Here is a 6,641-nt window from a genome sequence, read left to right as displayed (position 1 = left end):
TTCCACAGATGTCTTAAAATTAATTTCTTTTTCTAACATTTGAACTTTGGTCACACTACTGCAACTAAAAAAAAAAATTATTTTAAATCTTTTTTTGTGCATTTAATTAAAGACCACATGTGCCGTCTCTTTGTGGCAGATATTATCGTACTCCTTTGGTACTTTGATGAAATATTATTTCTCTGTCTCTTCAGCACACTTTGTCAGAATCAGAGAAGAATAATTATATTTATTCTAACGGGTTTGGAAGTGTGATTGCATGATTTGTTCAATGACAATGACTCTTTTAAAATGTGCAGATGATATGGCCCTGGTGACATGAGGTCACTGATGGAAAACACCTTAAAGCTTGTAATAGGCAAGACAGAGGAGCAGTGTTGTAGGGGCAAATTGCGACATGCATAACCCCAAGGACAGCTGGTAGAGCAGGGGAGTCTTTCAAATATCTGGGAACAGAGGTAGGTACCTCTTTCTCTCTCTTCTTGTATATTCTGACTCAATATACAAGATATGTCACGGACGAGAATGCGGTGGACTCAAGAGCAGACTCAATTTGCTTAGAACTGTGTATAATTTATTGAAAAGAACAAAACGTGAACGGAACTGGGTTTAACAAAAACCATACGCAGAAAACTAAAGGAAATCCGTGGGCGGAGAAACCGGCGTAGAGCACGGGGAGACTTCTAACGGGAACTTCTGTAAACACAGGGGAGAAATGTTACTGAATGGGAAACAAACGAGTAAGGGACAAAGGTACGGAGTGCCAGTGAATAGTCTTGGGCTTACTTGGCGACCCTAGTCATTTAACGGGGAAAAGGCTGCCAGGGGTGTATTCCAAAGAGGGTCAAGAGTGGAGAGTCCGGTCCAGATTTCGAAGAGATGGAGAATACAGACTGAAGGGCAGGCTGAGGAGAAGTGGAGTATATAATCCTCGGGTTCCGAGCAGATGGGAGGACAGGATGGAGACCAAAAACAGCACTACTGGTGAGTGCGATGGGTGGAGAATCTGAAGAATACAGGAAACAAAAACATATTAACCCAAGGTCCAGATATACAGAGTCAGAGCTCAGAGGAGGCCGAGTTTACCACAGATGGTAGCAGGACGAACTGGCGAGGAGTGGCAGGCCGTGCTGGCTTAAAAACCCTCTAGGTGGAGCCCCGGAGATTGACAACAGGTGATGAGCTGGCCAACTCCACTCCCAGGGACAAATGACAGGAACCTGGACCACGCCCAACCAGACACTCCCACAGCATATGACAGTACCTCCCCCTCAAGGGCCGCCACCCGGCGACCCCCCAGACCGGGCCCTGCGAGGGGAGGAACGAAACGCAGCGATCAGAGACGGGTCCAGAACGAGCGACCGGGGAACCCAAGAACGCTCCTCAGGCCCATACCCCTCCCAGTCCACCAGGTACTGGACACCACGACCACGGCGGCGCACGTCAACGATCCGCCGGACCGAATAGGCCGGATGACCGTCCACGAGCCGGGCGGGAGGCGGGGGAACAGGCGGTGGACACAGAGGACTGCTACGGACCGGCTTGACCTGAGAGACGTGAAACGTCGGATGGACACGCCAGGAAGCCGGGAGCCTGAGACGGACCGCCGAGGGGCCGACGACAGCAGTGATCTCATAGGGGCCAACATAGCGGGGAGCCAACTTTCGAGAAAGCGACTGCAAGGGAATGTCCTTAGCACAAAGCCACACCCTGTCCAGGCCGATACGCCGGAGCGACAGAGCGGCGACGATCCGCATAATCCCGTTGCCGGTCGACAGTTGCAAGGAGAGCCCGCCGGACCCTCCGCCACACCCGCCGGCAGCGTTGAAGGTGATGCTGGACCGAAGGAACAGCCAAATCCGCCCCATCCTCTGGGAACAACGGTGGCTGATATCCCAGCGAGGCCTCAAAGGGCGACAAACCCGTCGCCGAAGACGTGAGAGAATTATGGGCATACTCCACCCAAGGCAACTGAGACGACCAGGCCGCCGGGTTCAGTGACGAGACGCAGCGAAGAGCGGATTCCAACTCCTGGTTCAAACGCTCAGTCTGGCCATTGGTCTGCGGATGGAAACCAGAACTCAAGTTGACCTTGGCACCCAGGGCCGTACAGAAGGCCTTCCACACTCGGGAGACAAACTGAGGCCCCCTGTCAGACACAATCTCCGAGGGTATGCCATGAAGACGGAACACATGGTCTGTAAGGAGCTGGATGGTCTCTGCAGCCGTCGGCAGCTTGTCCAGGGCCACGAAGTGAGCCGCCTTGGAAAACCGATCAACTATGGACAGAACCACCGTCTTCCCCGAAGAGGCTGGGAGGCCGGTAACAAAATCCAAGGCGATATGAGACCAAGGCCTATGCGGGGTACTCAGCGGTCGGAGTAAGCCAGACGGGGGCCGATTAGAGGTCTTGTTACGGGCACAAACGGAACAGGCAGCTACATAAGCCTTCACATCCTTGTCCATAGAACGCCACCAGAAATACCTCTTCAACAAAGCCGTGGTCCTACTCACTCCCGGATGGCAAGTAAACCGGGCTGTATGGATCCAATGGATAACAGCCGACCGGGCGGCAGAGGGCACAAAACGCCGACCGGGCGGGCCGGTTCCCGGATCAACGTCGTCCCGTAGTCCTTGGCGTATAGCCTCCTCCACATCCCAGGTGAGGGAGCCAATCCTGCAGGTGGAAGGGAGAATGAGCTCCGGGTCCCGGGAGTCCGAGTCCGAGGAGTACTGGCGAGACAGAGCATCGGGTTTAAGATTCCTGGAACCAGGGCGATAGGAAATATCAAAGTTAAATCGAGCAAAGAAAAGGGACCACCGAGCCTGGCGGGAGTTCAGTCTTTTAGCCGTTCTGAGATAAGTCAGATTCTTGTGATCTGTCCAGATGATAAATGGATGTTCCGACCCCTCCAGCCAGTGGCGCCACTCCTCCAAAGCCAACTTAATGGCCAGGAGCTCCCTATCCCCAACGTCATAGTTCTGTTCGGCAGGAGAAAGGCGTCGAGAAAAATAGGCGCAGGGCTGGAGCTTGCCACAAGGACCAGAACGCTGAGACAGCACAGCCCCCACCCCCACACTTGAAGCATCAACCTCCACCACAAACTGCCTACTCGTGTCAGGATGGACTAAAACAGGAGCCGAAGTGAAAAGTCGCTTGAGTGTGGCAAAGGCCGAGTGAGCCTCGGGGGACCAAACGAAGGGGACCCGGGAGGAAGTAAGGCGAGTGAGAGGCGCAGCCACCCGACTGTAGTCCCTGACAAAACGCCTGTAGAAATTTGCGAAGCCAAGGAACTGCTGCAGCTGTCTACGCGAACCAGGAACGGGCCACTCCACCACTGCCTTAACTTTTACAGGGTCCGTCTTCACCTGCCCTTCCGCCAGTAAGTAGCCCAGAAACGAGATAGACGAGACATGAAAGTCACACTTCTCGGCCTTCACATAAAGGCGGTTCTCCAACAGTCGCTGCAGCACACTCCGGACATGCACCCGATGTTCCTCAAGGGACTGAGAAAAAATCAGAATGTCGTCCAGATAAACAAACACAAAAACATTCAAAAAATCCCGGAGCACGTCATTCACCAGTGCCTGGAAGACTGCAGGGGCATTGGTGAGGCCAAACGGCATCACCAGGTATTCAAAATGCCCCAGAGGAGTGTTAAAAGCAGTCTTCCACTCGTCACCCTCCCTTATGCGGACAAGGTGGTATGCATTCCTCAAGTCCAACTTAGAGAAGACAGTGGCCCCGTGGAGGGGTTCGAAAGCTGAACTGATCAAAGGCAGGGGATACCTGTTCTTAATCGTGATCGCATTAAGGCCCCTATAATCAATGCACGGCCGGAGCGACGCATCCTTTTTAGAAACAAAAAAGAAACCAGCGGCCACCGGTGAAGAAGAAGGACGAATGAGACCGGCCGCCAGCGAATCCCGGACGTACGTCTCCATAGTCCCCCTCTCCGAACGGGACAGGTTATAGAGACGGCTGGAGGGCAGAGGGGCACCGGGGAGGAGATCAATAGCACAATCATAGGGCCGATGAGGAGGCAGCGACAGAGCCCTGTCTTTACTGAACACTTCTTGTAGATCATGATATTCAGGAGGGACAGAGGAAAGGTCAGGGGGGGAGACAACCACTGGAGGAGAAACAAAAGCCCCCGAGGGCAGAGCTGACTTTAAACAGTTGGCGAGACAAAACAAACTCCAACTCGCTACTTTCTTCCCTGCCCAGTCAATGTGCGGATTGTGCTTCTGCAACCACGGAAAACCAAGGATCACTGGCACGTCAAGGGAAGAGGTGGCAAAGAGAGTTATGTCTTCCTGATGATTACCTGGCGTGACTAACTTGACAGGCGCGGTCCGGTGAGTGATCATCGCGAACACCTCATTATTCAGAGCGGCGGCCGGGATCGGAGGCTCGAGCGGAATGAGGGGCAAATCGAACGATTTAGCCACCGCAGCATCTATCAAATTCTGCTCCGACCCGGAGTCAACGAGAGCACGGAGAGAATGAGCCTTAGTACCGGACATCAACGAAACCGAAAGCAAAAAACGGGGTTTATCACTCTTAAAAACACTGCCCACCCGTAACCCCGGACTTACCGGCGGGCCACGCCTTTTGGCCAGACTGGGCAAACAGCGATGCGATGGCCGCTTCCCCCGCAGTAGAAGCACTCTCCGGCTCGGAAACGCCGCTCCCGCTCCTCAGGAGTGAGCCGAGCGCGGCCAATCTGCATAGGCTCAGGGGAAGGAGATCGAGAACGGACGGATGATGTCACCGGAAGCGATGGGGGTAACGCCGAAACGGCCGCGGGTCGAAACAGAGACGGAGAGGGTTTGGACCGCCTCTCAGCGTCTCTCTCCCTCAGTCGACTATCGACCCTGAGAGCAAGAGAGGCAAGCGCTTCAAACGTGGCCGGCTCGTCGTGCACAGCCAGCTGATCCTTCAGTTGTTCGGAAAGGGACGCTAGGAAAATACCCCGCAGCGCAGCATCCGGCCAACCCGCTTCAACAGCAGCGGTGCGGAACTCGATCGCATATTCCGCAACGCTGCGTTTTCCCTGGCGGAGTCCCAACAGCCTCTTAGCTGCAGTACCCTCAGAGATCGGATGAGCGAACGTAGCCTTGAATTCCTTGAGGAAGTCCTCATAGGAACACGAGGCAATAGGATGAGAAAACAAAAACGCCTCAGCTCACGCAAGCGCCTTACCCCTAAGCAACCCAACAAAATGGGAAATCTTGGCAGCCTCATTAGGAAACGCGTGCGGCGTGCGATTGACGAACAACAACCACTGAAACAGGAACCCCCCACACAGCCCCAGCTCTCCATGAAAAGGCTCCGGTGGAGGAGAAGAGATGCCCCGATAAGCCGATTCAGGACGCGCAACGGCGGGTGCAGGCAACGGTCCCGGCTGACTAGGAAAAACGGGTGGATTAGGCTCCCTGATTTCTGACAACCGGGTAAGTAACTCCTCCTGTTTTTCACTGATAGCATTACACTGGTCCATTAAGGACGTCAAAGTCTGTTCATGCCGTCCTAACACCGCGCCCTGTTTGTTAATGGTGGCGCGAATTGGGTCCGCTGAGTCCATTAGTGGCCAGTTCGTTCTGTCACGGACGAGAATGCGGTGGACTCAAGAGCAGACTCAATTTGCTTAGAACTGTGTATAATTTATTGAAAAGAACAAAACGTGAACGGAACTGGGTTTAACAAAAACCATACGCAGAAAACTAAAGGAAATCCGTGGGCGGAGAAACCGGCGTAGAGCACGGGGAGACTTCTAACGGGAACTTCTGTAAACACAGGGGAGAAATGTTACTGAATGGGAAACAAACGAGTAAGGGACAAAGGTACGGAGTGCCAGTGAATAGTCTTGGGCTTACTTGGCGACCCTAGTCATTTAACGGGGAAAAGGCTGCCAGGGGTGTATTCCAAAGAGGGTCAAGAGTGGAGAGTCCGGTCCAGATTTCGAAGAGATGGAGAATACAGACTGAAGGGCAGGCTGAGGAGAAGTGGAGTATATAATCCTCGGGTTCCGAGCAGATGGGAGGACAGGATGGAGACCAAAAACAGCACTACTGGTGAGTGCGATGGGTGGAGAATCTGAAGAATACAGGAAACAAAAACATATTAACCCAAGGTCCAGATATACAGAGTCAGAGCTCAGAGGAGGCCGAGTTTACCACAGATGGTAGCAGGACGAACTGGCGAGGAGTGGCAGGCCGTGCTGGCTTAAAAACCCTCTAGGTGGAGCCCCGGAGATTGACAACAGGTGATGAGCTGGCCAACTCCACTCCCAGGGACAAATGACAGGAACCTGGACCACGCCCAACCAGACACTCCCACAGCATATGACAGTACCTCCCCCTCAAGGGCCGCCACCCGGCGACCCCCCCAGACCGGGCCCTGCGAGGGGAGGAACGAAACGCAGCGATCAGAGACGGGTCCAGAACGAGCGACCGGGGAACCCAAGAACGCTCCTCAGGCCCATACCCCTCCCAGTCCACCAGGTACTGGACACCACGACCACGGCGGCGCACGTCAACGATCCGCCGGACCGAATAGGCCGGATGACCGTCCACGAGCCGGGCGGGAGGCGGGGGAACAGGCGGTGGACACAGAGGACTGCTACGGACCGGCTTGA

At 54.2% G+C, this 6,641-nt stretch overlaps 2 long non-coding RNA genes across 2 annotated transcripts; both read right to left on the bottom strand.

The window, feature by feature from the left end:
* Positions 1–533: 533 nt before the first annotated feature.
* On the bottom strand, positions 534–1,283 carry LOC143419715 (uncharacterized). The gene is made up of 3 exons (XR_013099731.1): positions 1,087–1,283; positions 787–1,006; positions 534–696 (listed from the first exon to the last, which is right to left on the bottom strand). It is a non-coding gene; the product is annotated as an uncharacterized LOC143419715 (long non-coding RNA).
* Positions 1,284–5,627: 4,344 nt separating this feature from the next.
* Positions 5,628–6,340, bottom strand: LOC143419714 (uncharacterized). The gene is made up of 3 exons (XR_013099730.1): positions 6,181–6,340; positions 5,881–6,100; positions 5,628–5,790 (listed from the first exon to the last, which is right to left on the bottom strand). It is a non-coding gene; the product is annotated as an uncharacterized LOC143419714 (long non-coding RNA).
* Between the last annotated feature and the right edge of the window lie 301 nt (positions 6,341–6,641).

This window comes from Maylandia zebra, linkage group LG7 (assembly GCF_041146795.1).
Source record: "Maylandia zebra isolate NMK-2024a linkage group LG7, Mzebra_GT3a, whole genome shotgun sequence".
In the NCBI taxonomy this organism is placed as follows: Eukaryota; Metazoa; Chordata; class Actinopteri; order Cichliformes; family Cichlidae; genus Maylandia; species Maylandia zebra.
The sequence above is the reverse complement of the archived record's forward strand: the minus strand, read 5'-3'. Positions and strand labels throughout refer to the sequence as shown.